The 16,229-nt window shown below is 48.1% G+C and overlaps 1 protein-coding gene across 5 annotated transcripts in view; it reads left to right on the top strand.

Annotated features, from left to right (window-relative positions):
- The window catches only part of rreb1a (ras responsive element binding protein 1a), a 261,578-nt gene that overhangs the window by 64,559 nt on the left and 180,790 nt on the right, over positions 1 to 16,229 (top strand). Inside the window, exon 1 of one of the 5 annotated variants that reach the window (XM_048548357.2) lies at positions 7,501 to 7,560. The exons of the other annotated variants lie outside the window; for them this stretch is intronic. The gene's annotated coding sequence lies outside the window, so the exon portion shown is untranslated. Of the gene's footprint in view, positions 1 to 7,500; positions 7,561 to 16,229 lie in introns of those variants that run through there. 5 annotated transcript variants of the gene reach the window in all.

Below are 16,229 nucleotides of genomic sequence, written 5' to 3'. Positions count from 1 at the left end.
CCAAGGAGGGAGGTGGTGGGGGTGGAAGGAGAGAGAGAGAGAAAGCAAGCAAGCTCCTGTTTCGAATCTAGATGATGCTTCATCAGAGCTGTTTGATTTTGGATCATTTGCTAATTGATCATGTGCCAGCCAAGCTCACTCCAAAGTGTCTGGCTGCAGTTTTTTAAACTGTGTATTCCTGGTGAGGTCTAGTGGTGCAGTGGGTAATGTCCCTGTCTCTGAGCCAGGGTCTCAACTCCTACTCCAGGACTTGACAGCTGAGGAAGGTGAGCTAACACGGTGTAGAGCAGGGTGTACACAGCAGGCCAAGTAGCAAAATAGGAGCAGGAAAGCTGATGTTTCGGGCCTAGACCTTTCTTCAGAAGATGTTTGTCACGTATCTCAAACAGGTCGAGTGTCCACCAGCAATCCTTCCCACACACGTCAGTGGTGGGCAGCGAGAACAGCAGAGATTATGGTCACCTATGTGAATAGCTTCAGCCATCGTTGTTTGCCTTTGCGGGCTGCAACATCCTTGTAAAAAGTAGGACGAGCCTGAGTGAGCTGTGTTCTCACCGCGTGGACAGAACACAACACTTTTACGTTCACAGTTGAAAAGTTGATTTTATACTGGCTTGCTTTTCGAATGCCATAAATAACATCTGTTGAATTGAAAACAAAAACAGGTTGGGGTTGGGAAGATAAAGATGATTATCTACAACCTGTCTGGTGAAATGTTTTTCAATCTTACTCCTTGTATGTACAGTATTTTATCATTTTGAACAGTAGTTCCTCGCCAATGTTCCAGGATGGTATTTTGGAAGACAGTTCACCAACAGCATTGTAATCTTTACTGCCTGATTTAACTCCCAAGTTACTAAATTAAATGTAGGAACAGAAGTGTCTAGGCCCGAAACGTCGGCCTTCCTGCTCCTCTGATGCTGCTTGGCCTGCTGGGTTCATCCAGCTCCACACCTTGTTATTATAGGAACAGGAGGAGGTCATTCAGCTCCTCAGGCCTGCTGTACCATTCACTAAGATCATGGGTGATCTGTGGCCTAACTCCATATCCCTGCCTTGAGTCCACATCCCATGATTCACTCCGTATACTCTTAATTAATAAACACTTTTTAAATCTCTCATTTAAATTTAACAATTGAATTGTCATCGACTGCTGTTTGAGGAAGAACGTTCTGAACTCCCACAACTCTGTGTAGAAGTGTTTCTGACATCTCTCCTGAATGGTCTTTAAACTATGCACCTGGTTCTAGAATCTTCCACCAGTGGCAATAGTTTATTTTTATCTAGCATGTGTTTCCCTTTTAATGTCTTGAAAATCTCAAGTACGTCACACCGTAACCTTTTGAATTCTAGAGCAAACAGGCCCAATTTGAATAATCCTGTCCCTCCTAACTTGACCCCTGAAGTGCAGGTATCACTGTTGTAAACCTATATAGTACTCTGGTGGAGACCAATCTATCCTCCCTAAAGTGTGGTGCCCAGATCTGCTCACAGTGCTCCAAGTTGAGGTCTAACCAGGGTTTTGTATAACTGCAGCATTACATCTACCTTCCTCCTTTTGTTCGCAACCTTGCCCATTTATTTTTGAAAGGTTTGATTTCGACTAAAGTTATTTCGTGATTCCCTTTTTGCGTGATCTCAGTATCCCAACACATCTTGTTATTCGTCAGCCCTGCCTCAGATTTATGACAAGGGGAATTATTCATGTTCAAATTCTCAAAGCGAATAAATGCAATATTTCAGGTCTTACTGTAAAGCTGTAGCTTTTGGTACATATGTGAGTCACAGCGTTGTGATTTTACAACTGAGTATCTGTGAAAACAAAAAGTACTTTTGTGCGTTCCTGAATTAGGCAGCGAGTGGTAGTTTAACATAAGTTTGTTTATGAAACATCACCTGTCTTACTAATTCTGTGTTAACTATGTATTGTTAATTGTGGCCCTCTGGTACTGTGACTGGTGTAGTTATCCAGACTCATAGTCTTAGAGTCATTGAGCTGTACAGCACAGAGACGGACCCTTTGGTCCAACTCACCCATGCTGACCAGATATCCTAATAATTCTGGTCTTATTTGCCAGCATGTTGTCCATATCCCTCTAAACCCCTCCTATTCATATACCCATCCAGATGCCCTTTAGTGTCAAGGTTAATGTTCTGAGGACGTGGGTTAAAATCCCTACCGTGGTAGGTAGAAAAATTTAAGTTCACTTGATCCAATCTGATTGCCTGAGCCAGTTTCGGCAACAATGCCTGTGAAATTATTGTCAATTTGTTGCCCTTTAGTGAAGGAAACTGCCATCCTTACCCAATCTGGCCTACACGTGACTCCATACCAACAGCAACGTGGTTGACTCTTAGTTGCCTGTGGAAATAACCGTGGTGAGTTACTCTGTTTCAAGGACGATCAGAGACGGCCGTCAAAGACCGGCCCCACACCATTACCTGCATACCATAAGAGAATTTTTTTTTAAATGGTGAGGGACGAAGGAGGAGACAGGAAGGACTGCAGGTGCTGGAACTGACATGGAGCTGAACAAACACAGCAGGTCAGACAGCATCAGAGGAGCAAGGAAGCCCATGATTTAGGTTGAAACCCTTCATCAGGTCTGGGGAGGGGGAGGGGGGGCACAAATAAATAGTGGGAGTAGGGCTGAGGGAAGGGCAGGTGGGATGGCAATAGGCAGGATGTTATTGTGATTGGTCAGTGTGAAGGGTAGAGTGAACAGGTGAGTAGAAAGATGGACAGGTCAGGGAAGTGGGACAGGGGATAAGGCTGGGGTGGAGGAATTTTGAAGCTGATGAAGCTAATGTTCAGGCCCTTGGGCTGTAAGCTCGCTAGGCGAAATATCAGGTGTTGTTCATCTAGTTTACAGTGGAGAAGGTCGAGGATGGACATGTCACTAGGGGAGTGGCAGGGGGAATCAAAATGGATGGCAACCAGAAGGTCGGGTTGGTTGGTGTTTGCCGAGTGTAGATGATCCACGAGACTGTTGGAACAATGGTAGTGGGCATTACTGCATTCAGGAAATAATATATACTTTTTCCCCGTTTAGGTTTAATGTGTAGTTTCATACCTCGCCACATGCATTAGGATCTGATTTAATTCTTGCATGTCCTGGGCTGGTCACATGAACGAGTTATAGAGAGTGAAAGTGGGGATTTTACAAACGATGCTTTCTAACCCTGGTCATGCTCAGCTTCTTTGAACTATTTTCCACAGGTTGGTCACCTCCATTTTCCATCCTCTCCTCTGTGACCAATCCAGCAGATTACTACCGTTTAATCCCCTGTTCATGGGGTGATACAGGAAGAGGAGAATTGAGATTTTCGGAAACAAAATTGTCTTTCTGATCCTTCCTGTTAATTTAACGTTTTCAGTGGTGTAACCTTGGCACTGTCATTAGGCCTACCAATGCACTTGGATCTCCCTGATGTTTTCATTCCGCTGTGTCCTCTTGGGTTTGCGTTAGGGAAGAGTGGGGTAGTTTTGGATTGCTGAAGGAAAGATCGGGCACAGGTTTGATGGCCCGAATGGCCTCCTGCGGTATAAACCTCTGTAGTTGCAGTGAATGTTTCATACTGTCAAGGATCAGACCTGAGTGTGTGTGTGTGTGTGTGTGTGTGTGTGTGTGTGTGTGTGTGTCCCCACTACCTGCTGCCACAGTGTAATGGTCAGCAAGTTCCCCCAAAGGGTCACTTTGATCTTTCTGCAATACCTGAGCAATTTCCTTTTTTGCTGGGAAATGTACCAAATGTATCATGCTGTCCATTCTGCTCCCCCCCAACACACCCCACAGCCCATACGATATAGGGGCTTCATTAGGCCATTTGGCCCATCAGGCCTGCTCCACTATTCAGTCATGGCTAATATGGTTCCCAGCCCCATTCTCCCTGTAACGCTTACTGATCAAGAGCCTGCCTATCTCTGTCTTAAAGTCACCCAATGATTTGGCCTACACAGCCCTCAGAGGCAACAGATTCACCACCGTCTGGTTGAAGAAATTCCTCCTTATATCCGTTCTGTGGGATCATCCCTTCGGTACACTCGGCTCCAAGTCTCTCCTCCTCGTGGAAACCACATCCGCTCCATCCAGGCCCCTCAGTACGCTGCAAGTTTCAATCAGATCCCCCACCATCGGGTTGCCCACCCCCTTGGATTCTGGCTCCCCTCCAGCAGCTCTCTGTGGCAAGGAGTTCCAAAGCTCCCAAGAGAAGAAATTTAACAAATAACCAAGTAATCTGATTGATTGGGTGATATACCTTGGTGTGGGGTAGGGTCAAGTGTGGCCCGAAGTCCCAGCATAGCTCCCCTGCCCTAATTTTCATTTTGTCTGAAGGATTTTTCCACCAGCACCCAAGGGATTTCGGTGTGTCTCGCGCAGCTCCTGTGGCAGTGCGGCACTCCGTCCTTACTGCACTGGGCCAGGAGCCCCAGATTCGGCACAGGGTGTCTGGGGATTGGGCTTTTGAGTGTTTGACCTTCCGATTCCTAAGCAGGAATGTTCCAGCACAACACAAAACCGGCTTCCTGCATGGAATGGTTTGTACCCGTCCTTCGGCTCGTACTGAGAGACTGGACGGACCACAGCGTTGGGATCTGGGTTTCAGTACCAGGGCGCGAGGGACCAGACCGCTGTGTAATCCCCACGGTAGGGGCGGCGAGGGCGGCTGTGAGCAGTGTCGTCCTGCACGCCACGTGGTTCCGAGGGTGAAAGGACGCAGCCAGGGCCAGCAGTTTGAAGGGCCACTCGTCCCACACATCTTCGTGGGGTCTGGTTTATCCCTGTGGTCGCAGCCTGTCTGTGTGTGTGTCTGTGTGTGTGTCTGTGTGTGTGTCTGTGTGTGTGTGTGTCTGTGTGTGTGTCTGTGTGTGTGTCTGTGTGTGTGTGTGTGTGTGTGTGTGTGTGTGTGTGTGTGTGTGTGTGCGCGCGCGCGATCCTGCATGTTTTCAAGTTGTCTGCTCTCAGCTTAACAGTGGCCTATTGTGTGTGGGCACATAAAGGGCTATTCTGCAACAGTTGGTATGAGGACGCTGTAATGGCTGTCGCTTCAAAATATTAAGATATCAAGTGAAAATGCAGGTTTTGTCACCATCATCTCATTGACGGTATGTAATGTGGCACCCTAAATTAATCCGGGGCTGGTGATGGGGCGAGGGTGGAGGTCTACTTGCTGTCACCCACAGAAATGCTGCTTTATTGAACACAACAGTATACACTGCTGGCTTCCCGTGATGTAACCAGGAAAAACCGAGTCAGAACTGCGCAGATTGTTGCTGGCGATAATACGCTGCTTGGTGTCTGAGGAGGCAGGCACGTCTCTCCTAGAACATTACAGGCCAGCAGGAGGCCATTCAGCCCATTCAGTCTGCTCCATCTCTTTCAAACAACAACTGATTCCCTCACTCCAACTTCTGCATTGCTCCTCAAAGGCTCTTGAAAGGATTTAATCCAATTCCCTTTCTATTTTCAAATCTGAAGCATTAGTGTTACTTCTTTCATTTTTTTGTACTCACATTTTCTCTCTCTCCCTCCCTCCCTCTCTCTCTCATGCTCCTGTTTTTGCTCTCCACTTAGATTTTACTGGCTTGAGCTCTCCCTTAGTGCTTTCTCGCTCACCCTCCCTCTTTCTCTCGCCCTTCCTCTCTTTACCTCGCTTTCTCCAACCCTTCCTCCATTCCTTTATTCACCAAGATCACTGGGCACACTGTTCCAAGGCTGTAGCCTTAGCTGGGAGTGATTTGTTTTTGGTACAGGCCAACCAGAAGATTTTGTGTTGTGCTTTTAGATGGGCTGAGTGGCCTGTTTCTACAAATTAATTTCCAACATCTGCATTTTGCTTGATTCAAAAACAGCTGTAAATTTAAAACAGATGGTTATTGCTGCACGTTCCACTGATGGGGGCTAAACGGCAAAAGCTACAGACCTGACAACAACTTGTCGACCCATGGCTTTCTGAGAGTTTTTGCCATCAGTAAAATGTGCCCTCGGTGATGGGAGCACAGTTCGGCCATTCGGCCACTCGATCCTGCTTTACCATTCAGCCAGGGTGTGGCTCCAATTTACCTCAGCACCATGGCCCTTGATAGCTTTATTGTCTCCATCATTCCTCCTCCTCTTAATCAAAGTATGTCTGTACCTCTCTAATAGAACACGTGCTAAACATTTTCAGTGACAAACATAAGACCATAAGATATAGGAGCAGATTTAGGCCATTCGGCCCACTGAGTCTCCCCTGCCATGTGATTGTCGCTAATATGTTTCTCAGTCCCGATCTCCTGCCTTCTCCCTCTAGCCTTTTGATTCCCCCTTACTAATCGAGAACCTCTCTATCTCTGTCTCAATGTCTTGGGTTCCACAGAGTCACCGCCTTCTGGCAGAAGAAATGCCTCCTCATCTTAGTTCTAAAGGGTTGGTCCCTTCACTCTGAGGCTGTGCCCTCGGGTCCTAGTCCGTCCTTCTCGTGGCAGCATCTTCTCCACGTCCCCTCTATCCAGCCCCTTCAGCGTTTGATTGGTAATAGTTTTGGTTAGAAGAAAAATGTAGCGCTAGCTGGAGCTTTTGGAATTGTGTCTTCACCTCCGGTGACTGTGTGTGAGTGGAGAGGTCATTATAGAGGACAGTAACATGGATAAGCTCAGTCCTCCTGATGCTCCTCATAAGGACTGTGGCAATAAAGTGAATTTTAGTTGTGCTTACAGTCTAAAACACTTCATAAGAATGCTTTGTAATGAGCTGTGATGCTGAATGACATTAGGAGTACGGCGAGCGTCGCTGGCCTCGTAATTCAGAACTCAGACAAAGGTTACAGGAACGTGAATTTGAATTCTAATTTATGACTTGAATTTTTAAAATTAGAATCGTAGCCATCCTTTAGAAGGGTCACTGGGCCCGAAATGTTAACCGTGTTTCTGTCTTCGCAGATGCTTCCAGAGCTGCTGAGTTTCTCAGGCAATTTCTGTCTTTTGATTTCCAGCACCTGAGATTCTTTTTCACCATCTTAATTTTTGTTTACTGTGTAATCATGGTTGCATTTTGAAAACGCAGCAGCTTTACAAATGCCGTTTTATTTTTGCTGAAGGAAATGTGCCATCCTCACCTAGTCTGGCCCACATGTGACTCCAGGCCCACAACAATATGGCTGCCCGCCAGAGCGGGCCCAGAGAGCCAGTTGTTTTGAGGGCAGTTAGGCGATGGTAATCCAAGATGGAGCTGGAACTTGGGCAATTGTTAGCCATCTTTTCACTGCACCTAGGTGCTTGTGACAGCATTAAACAAAAATAAATCCAAATGCCAGGCTTCACCCGCGAAGCTCACATCCCACGAAAGGGAAAAAAATGTAGTCAACTCTGTTTGGAGCTGCCTGTGAGGAAGAGAGACAGGGAGTGTCAGTGCTCAGGCCCTGGCCAGCTCAAAGTACAATCACTAATGGTTCAGTAATTAGAATTGGATGTGCTAAAGGCCAGAATTAGAAGAGCGAAACGTGTGTGATTACTGGGCCACAAAAAAAACCCAAGAAAATTCCTTGCTTGGATTGTGTCTAATATTGGCTGGCAGAGTGGTAGGATGACTATAATTAGCCGCGTTAGCTCCAACTCAGAAACGGGAAGCCTGTCCAAGGTTTCCACTCACTGTGATCAAGTCACATCCTGCTGAAAAACGTACATTTTACTTGATGAGAGGATGAGATGTGTTCACAGTTACCTGTCAGTGCCTGTACTTTGGGTACAGGTGCTAGGGCTTCGGGACTGACAGCAGCTGTGTTATTGGAAGTGATTTGAAGTTTTTAGGCCTCCTGCTCTCTCTCTTTAGGAAGGGAAGAAACGATGGGTTTGAATGCTGGTGGGGGAGGGGTTTTAGAGTCTTGAGAAGTATCTGCTTCCATACCCCAAAGCTGCCTTCAACCCTGTGTGGTTTCTGCCCTGTGGTGGAGGGATTGGAGCCGTGGGGCAGGGGGTGGGGGCGGTGGGCGGTGTTGGGGCCTAGGGAGGAGGGGGGGAGTTGGGGTTGGGGGTTGACGTCCTAAATGTCCTCCACACAATTGAAGATGGTTCTAAAGGGGGGTGGGGAGGTGTTGTGCTTGGTTTGTGGACACTGGCGTTCACAGATTTCAGGGCAACGACTGGCGCGGTATGCAGAACCCTGGGTTTTATACGTTGAGACGCGGGTCAGGAATATTGTGCCCTCCCTGTTTGATGGTGGGGGTCAGAGGTGGGGGGAGGGTGGGTGGGGGAAATGCTGCTGCTGCTTTCCTAACCTACCAACCCTTCTCCCACAGTGGAGACCCCAAAGTGGGCCAGCCATCGTGTGCGTGAACAGAACAGTACAGCACAGGAGCAGACCCTTCGGCCCACCGAGCTTGTACCCACACACAACACCTTGCCGTGATTAAAAAGCCCTTATGCCTCTATGCGGTTCATGTCTGTCAGTTCAGTGTCTGTCAAATACACCTGAAATGTTGCTGTTGTATCTGTCTGCACTACCAGCTCATCTGGCAGCTCATACCAGGCACTCACCACCCTCTGTTTTACAAAAAAAAGCCTCTCACATCTCCTTTAAACATATCCACTTTTACTAGGCAACGCAGGTTTAAAGTAGTCAACATCCCCCCCCCCCCCCCCCCCCCCCCCCCCCCGACTCATTTTATCCACGTCCCCTCATAGTTTTGTAAATTTCTATCAGGCTGGCCCTCAGCCTGTGACATTCAAGTGGGGGAAAAAAGTCTCATTATGTCCAATCTCTGCTCGTGGCTGATACCCTCCAAACCTCCTGTTAAACCGTTTCTGTTCCTTCTCTAAAGGCACCATATCCCACTGGGAGCGTGGCGACCAGAACTCTCTGCAGTATTCCAAACATGGCCCAACCAAAATTGTATGTTGCTGCAACACGCCCTGCCAGTCTTTGTACTCTGTGCCCCGACCGATGAAGGCAAGCATGCCGAATGCCCCCTTGTACTGTCTTACCCTCTTGTGTTGCCATTTACAGGGAACTGTGGACCCGTGTGCCCAGATCCTTATGTTAGCTTGCAGGCTTTGTGCACAGTGTTCCCTCATTCTATGGCACCACTGTTTGAGCAAGGGGCCTGGCACCAGGAAGGGGTAGAAAGAGCCTGCTGAGAGCCAACCCCTATCTTGTCCCAAGCTGCCTGAGTCTGTGAAGGACACAAGGGAGTCTGCAGAAAGGACTTTCTGGAAGTTCCAGGGGCAAGGAGCTTTGGTTGCATGGATAGACTGGAGATGGCCTCTTCAGTCAAAAGGATATTCGAAATGAATGTGGTGGTCGGTGAAAATGTTTCTGTTGCACTTTTTAAGACAGAGATGAGGAGGAACCTCTTCTCTTGAGAGTTGTGAACCTGTGGAGTTCTTGACCGCAGAGGGCTGTTGAGACTGGGTCATTGAATTGTGCTCCAGGGTAAGAGTTGTTTCAATCAGGAAGGGAATCGAGAGTCAGGAGGTAAAGGCAGGAAAGTAGAGTTGAGGATTATCAATGAGATCGTGGCTGATCTGAATGGCGTAGCAGTCTCGATGGGCTGAATGGCCTACTTCTGCTATGATGTGTTATGGTCTTACAGGTGCTCAAGAAGAGAGGGATGGCACGGTGACTCAGTGGCTAGCATGCTGCCTCACAGCATCAGGGACCCAGATTTGAACTCAGCCTTGGGAGACCATATGGAGTTTGCATATTCTCCCCGTGTCTGTGTGGGTTTTCTCTGGGGGCTCCGGTTTCCTCTCACAGCCCAAAGACACACGGACTAGGTGGGTTGGCCATGATAAATTGCCCCACAGTGACCAGGGATGTGCGGGCTAGGGGGATTAGCCATGGGAGCTATAGGATTACAGGGATAGGATAGAGGGGTGTGTCTGGGTGGGACACTTTTTGGAGGGTTGGTGTGGACTCAGTTGGGCCGAACGGCCTGCTTCCACACTGTAGTGATTCTATTCTATGATTCTAAGGACATATATCTTGTGTAATATCTCTCTCTACCCAACCAAGTGGTTAAGTCTGTAAGGCGCTGCTTGAGAATGTGCGTTGGCAGTGGGGTGGTGGGGGTTGCCCAATGTAGGCAGAGCTTTGGAAAAAAAAGTGGACAGCCAGTGAAGAGAAAGATGTGGGTCTAAGGTGGAGAAGGCTGGGTAGTGGACCTAGCTGGGGCTGCACTTGTGGAGACCCAGAACAGAGTTGAATGGCCTTGCTCTGTGATATTGAAAGACGCAGATACTACCTCGGGCTCGGGGGCACTCAGGCGGATAGTTCCTTTGATACTGGTGTAATTTCTTTAAAATCAGTGGAGGTTTGAATCATAACCTTTCATTATTTGTCAAGAAACAGCAGAGCACTGTTTTTCACCCCATTTTTGTTTTCTAGTTTGGACGTGGAGATGTCTCCCTGCAGTTATGTAGAACCTTGGTGAGATGAGTTGGGCTGAAGGGTCTGTTTCTGTGCTGTATGACCCTGAGACTACAGCCGGAGTGCTGCACGCAGCTTTGGTCTCCCTGCCTAAGAACCATGCCTCTGAGAGAGCATTGGCAGATGTTCACCAGCTGTTACTGTGGCAGATCTGTCTCATGAGGAGAGCTTAGTTCAATTGGGCCTGCATACACTAGAGTTTGGAAGGTGTGAGGAGGGATCTGATTGATTCGTATAAATTCTGACCAGTCTGGACAGACTAGGCAGCATATTTCCGCTGGTTCGGGACTGTACAACCAGGGTCACAATCTTGGGATGTGAGCCAGACTGAGATGAAGAAAGATTTCTTCACTTCAGAGGATGGGTAGCCTGTGGAATTCTCTGCTAGAGGAGGCTGAAGAGGGTGACATTAATATTTTCGAGAAAGGGATTGTTAAATATTTAGATATTAAAGGGAATGGGAGAGCAATGTAATGAGGCACAGGATCATCCATGATCATGTTAAACTGTGGAGCAGGTTCAAGGGGCCAAATGGCCTACTCTTGCTCTACCAGGAGGGGTGGCACGATGGCTCAATGTTTGGCACTGCTGTCTCACAGTGCCAGGGACCCGGATTCGATTCCACCCTTGGGCGACTGTCTGTGTGGAGTTTGCACATTCTCCCTATGTCTGCGTGGCTTTCCTCAGAGAGGGCCTCAGCTTGAATACAAGCAAGCTCTGAAGAATCTTGTTGGACTCAAACTGTCAACTCACGTGCCTCTATCTTCTCTGCAGACCTGCTGGGTTTCTCCAGCAATTTCCCTTCTTATTTCAGCACCTACGGTATTAGGCTTTCAGGAGCGATCCCACAATCGCCATGTGTAAGGTTTGGGAAGTACCTAGGATTTTCAAAACAGTCAGGCCTTGGGTCTAGGCCCGAAACATCAGCTTTTGTGCTCCTGAGATGCTGCTTGGCCTGCTGTGTTCATCCAGCTCCACAGTTTGTTATCTTGGATTCTCCAGCATCTGCAGTTCCCATTATCTCTGCTATAACGGGTGTTTCGTTAACACAAATTGGCTGTAACGCGAGTGATGAATAGTGGATGCTGTTTGGATAACATGAACTTTCTGCTGTACAGATATATAGCAATTTTCTACAGCAACTTCACATAACGCGATTTTATATGGTGATTTTTCTACAAAGCGATTTTCTATAGCATAGAGCCACTCAAGAGAACTACTATCGCATTATAGGAGAACTATCCATTCTTTTGTTAAAATTAATCCAGCCATGCATTAGCTCTTGCTCTGTTAAGGTTTATCTCAATTGAAGTCCAACTGTTTTAGCTCGTGAAGTGTCCTTGAAAAGGTTTTGAAGAAGGTTTCCCATCACTATGCAACCCAAGGGTGTGTTGTCAGTTGTGTGTGTGATGGGGGAAGGTGTGATTATATGGAGGTGTGAACAGGGAGGAGGCTCTGACAAAGGGAGACTTGGTACAAAAAAAGAGATCAATGGTGAGACTGTGGAACAGTGCCAAGACAGAGCAACTTGGTAGAATTAAACACCAGTTGGAGCCCATGTCTCATGAGAAATGAATCTTTGTGGTGCGTGTTACTCAGTCACACACACTCTCACTCTCTCTCTCTCACACACACACACACACACACACACACACACACACACACAGACACACACACAGACACACACACAGACACACACACACGCACACACACACGCACACACACACACGCACACACACTCTCACTCTCTCTCTCACACACACACACAGACACACACAGACACACGCACACACACTCTCACTCTCTCTCTCACACACACAGACACACACACAGACACACGCACACGCACACTCACTCTCACTCTCTCTCTCTCACACACACACACACTCTCACTCTCTCTCTCACACACACACACACACACACACACACCTCTCTCTCACACACTCACCCACTCACTCTCTCTCTCCCTCTCTCTCTCACACACACCACTGTCACTCTCACACCCTCCCACACCCCTGTCACACACACCCCCCTCTCTCCCTCCCTCACACCTGCTCTCTCTCATAGCATCTCTCCCTCTCTCTCACATACCTCGCTCACACCCGTCGCACCCACCTCCCCACACACTCTCTCTCTCACACACAGAGACACACACACACACACACACACACACACACTCTCTCTCACTCACTCACTCACTCACTCACACACACACACACTCACTCTCTCTCACTCACACACTGACACACACACACTGACACACTCACACTGACACACACACACACACACACACACTCTCACACACACACACTGACACGCTCACACTGACACACACACACACACTGACACACACACACACAGACACACACACTCTCTCACACACACACACACACACAGACAGACAGACACACACACACAGACACACACACACAGACACACACACACAGAGATGTTGAAGGCAGTTGTGCTGAGGCTGGCTTTTTGTCAACAGCTGCAGGCCTGACGTGACAGCAAGGTATTAAGCTGAGATGGATTGGAGTTTCAGGGATACCACCACAAGAAGAGAACATTACACTGTGATTTTATTTTGTGAAAGCAAGTTGCTTGATCTCCTGGTGCAGTGGGGCAACAAATGTGTGGCTTTGCAGGCCTCCCGCTTTCCTCTCTCTTTCATCAAAATTGACGAAACCTTACAGAAGGAGAACTCGCAGAATGATTTGGTTGGAGGCTTGGGGGGTGCTGGGGAAGTGGTGAACAGGAAGAAAATGTGCCTCTCTCTCTCTCTCTCTCTCTCTGTCTCTGAGCTCTCTCCTGCTGACTAAACACTTTGGTCAGCTGGTCGTCTGACTCACTCCAGCTTTAGGATTTGTGATAGCTTCGAGAAAGGGGGAGGGGGTTATGTGCTCGGCTCCTTTCCAAGCCAAACAGAGGCCAAAGTCTTGTTTACCTGCTACGGTGCATTTTTTTTTAAAGAAAAGAGTACAGCCCTGGAGAGCTTGGCCGTAATGATGCTAGCTGCTTCCTTCTGGTCACATCCCTGTGTCCCTTCTGCCTTTACATTGAAACTGCAGCCCCTCCTTACTGTGTAGTTTAGATATCTACATCCGTGAGATGTGTGGTCAAGCAGAAGACAAGGTCAAGAACTGTCTTCAGTCATGGGCTGAATGGGTTACCACATTTTTACAACTAAATACGTGGCCCTCGGAGGTACACCAGGCTCTGATCTTACACTTAGAGTATTGAGAGACTACTCCATAAACTGTCTCAATACGAATTAGCCTAGCCCAGAAAATACTGGAAATCTGAAATAAAGTGCCGGAGGAACTCAGCAGATCTGCCAGCATCTGTAGAGAGAGAATAAAATGTTTCAAGTCCAGTGACCTTTCAGAAGACTGATGGCAGACTCAATGTTAACGCTGCTGCTTTCTCTCTCTGTGGATGCTGCCAGACCCACTGAGTTTCTCCAGCGTTCTCCGTTTTGGTTACACAACCTCCTTCTCTGTGTCTGTTTCGAATATTCACTTTGAGCTTCTGCCCAGCTTGGTCTTTGTGTCTCCTCCCGCTCTGCCCACTATGTGCTACTTGTGCTCACTGAAGATCAACATCATGACATCGTTGTGAGATTGCTTCGGGGTCCTGAACGCAACACATGGATCCTTGGCCTGGGAACCTGTGGTGTTGTTCAAATTCACTTCGCATGACCCACGTCTGATGCTTTCTCCTAGAGACACACAGGGGAGCTGATATCGAAATGAAACAGCTTCACTTACCGGGTGCTGTGGGATCCATCCTTGTGTGTGTGTGTGTGTGTGTGTGTGTGTGTGTGTGTGTGTGTGTGTCTGTTCTCCACATTTCGGGTGCCAGCCTGGGCACTATTATGAAGAATTCCGTACTGTCCACCAGCTGCCCCTGGTCCCCCTCTGCTGGGTCCTCCCCTGACACTGGGTGACGGGGACCAGCTGAGAGGTTAGCAGTGTGGGTCAGGCATTGGGGGTGGGGGAGAGAATGTTGCCAATCCCACAGCTGCTCTGCCAGAGAGGCCATACAACATAGGAGCGGACATGGGCCATTGAGCCCATCTATGGTCAGTGCTGATGTCAATGTTGCACCTGATCCTCCCCCTCCTTTTGGTCTAACCCCGCAGCCATCGTGTGTCTATGTCTGTGTGGGTCTGTGTGTGTGTGTGCGCGCGTGTGTGTGTCTCTGTGCCCAAATTCCCTCTCAATTTACCAAATCTACTTTTTACTTCAGTTACTCATCACGATGATGAGTTCCATGTTCTGCAGGTAATAAACTCACTCCTGAATATCCTATGGGATTTCTGGGGCCTTATTTTGTTAATATTTATTGCCTGTAGTTTTTAGTTAAGTTGTTTCTAGGAAGTGGGTAACCTTGGCTAGGCCATCCCTAGAGGTCAGTCAGGAGTTGACTGCATTACTCTGGGTGTGGAGTCACATGTAGGCCAGACCAGGTAAGGATAGTGAATTCCCTTTCCTAAAGGATGTGAGTGAACCAGATGGGTTTTTTTTATTACCATGAAGAGAAACAATGGCTACAGGGTCAGCAACATTTTTATTTCAGATTTTAACAGAATTCAAATTGTCACCCTCTGGGATTTGAACCCAGTTCCCCAGGATATTAGACTGGGCCCTTGGATGAGCTTAAGGTGAGCAGGGAAAGACTTGAAAGGGACCTGAGGGGCAGCTTTTTCACACAGAGGGTGGTGCGTGTATGGAATGAGCTGCCAGAGGAAGTGGTAGAGGCTGGTACAGTTACAACATTCAAAGGCATCTGGATGGTTATATGAAGAGGAAGGGTTTAGAGGGATAAGGGCCAAAGGCTGGCAAATGGGACGCGATTAATTTAGGATATCTGGTCAGCATGGATGAGTTGGACAGAAGGGCCTGTTTCTGTGCTGCACATCTCTATGACGTTAGCACTACATTCTGTCTAGTTGCCCATTTTTAGATGGTCTCACTTGACCTCCATTTCCTACTCTCCTGACCCTGTTGCACAGCATGGGTAGGACGGGGAGGGGCGGGGGTGGGATACAAGGTCTGACTCACTTTAATATGTTGGCAGTGCCATTTTCCATGGCCAGTGCACCCAAATGAGTGGACACACGCACCCTCCCCCTCCCTAAGTGCCCACCTTGCTCCCAAATTGGCACTGTGATAACTAATTGTGCTTTTTGAAGATATGCAGTAATCTTTGCAATCGCTTTGAGATGCGGGCTAAGTTGCTGCTTTACTGTGATAGTGCTTCCTGTGCCTGATGACATGTGCCTCTGCAGCCACCGGTCCCTGAGAGTTACCACATGAGAAAGAGGGAGTATTACACTTGAGATTTTGATTGGATTGAAATGATGGTCCCTGTCCCACTGATGTTTGGTGCCCATTTGGAAGGAGCCATGAGTGACCTGCAGGGTCATCGGCAAAGTCTCTAGGTGTAAAACATTTAGCTCTTTATTAACAGCAACAACCTGCACTGTTCTAGCACCTTTTGTGGAGTAAGGAGTCAACGTAAATCACTCAGTGATGTAACTGAGGATGTATCAACGGCACGGTAGCTCAGCGGTTAGCACTGCTGCCTCACAGCACTAGGGACCTGGGTTCAATTCCACCCTCGGGTGATTCTCTGTGTGGAGCTTGCACATTCTCCCCGAGTCTGTGCGGGTTTCCTCCGGGTGCTCCAGTTTCCTCCCACAGTCCAAAGATGTGCAGGTTAGGTGGGTTGATCGTGTTAAGTTGCCCGTAGTGTTCAGGGAGGTGTAGATTAGGTGGGATATAGGGGGCTGGGTCTGGGTGGGATGCTCTGAGGATT

The sequence above is a fragment of the Stegostoma tigrinum genome, chromosome 2, assembly GCF_030684315.1.
Source record: "Stegostoma tigrinum isolate sSteTig4 chromosome 2, sSteTig4.hap1, whole genome shotgun sequence".
Lineage (NCBI taxonomy): Eukaryota > Metazoa > Chordata > Chondrichthyes > Orectolobiformes > Stegostomatidae > Stegostoma > Stegostoma tigrinum.
Note: the sequence above shows the minus strand (reverse complement) of the source record. Positions and strands in the feature narration are given on the sequence as shown.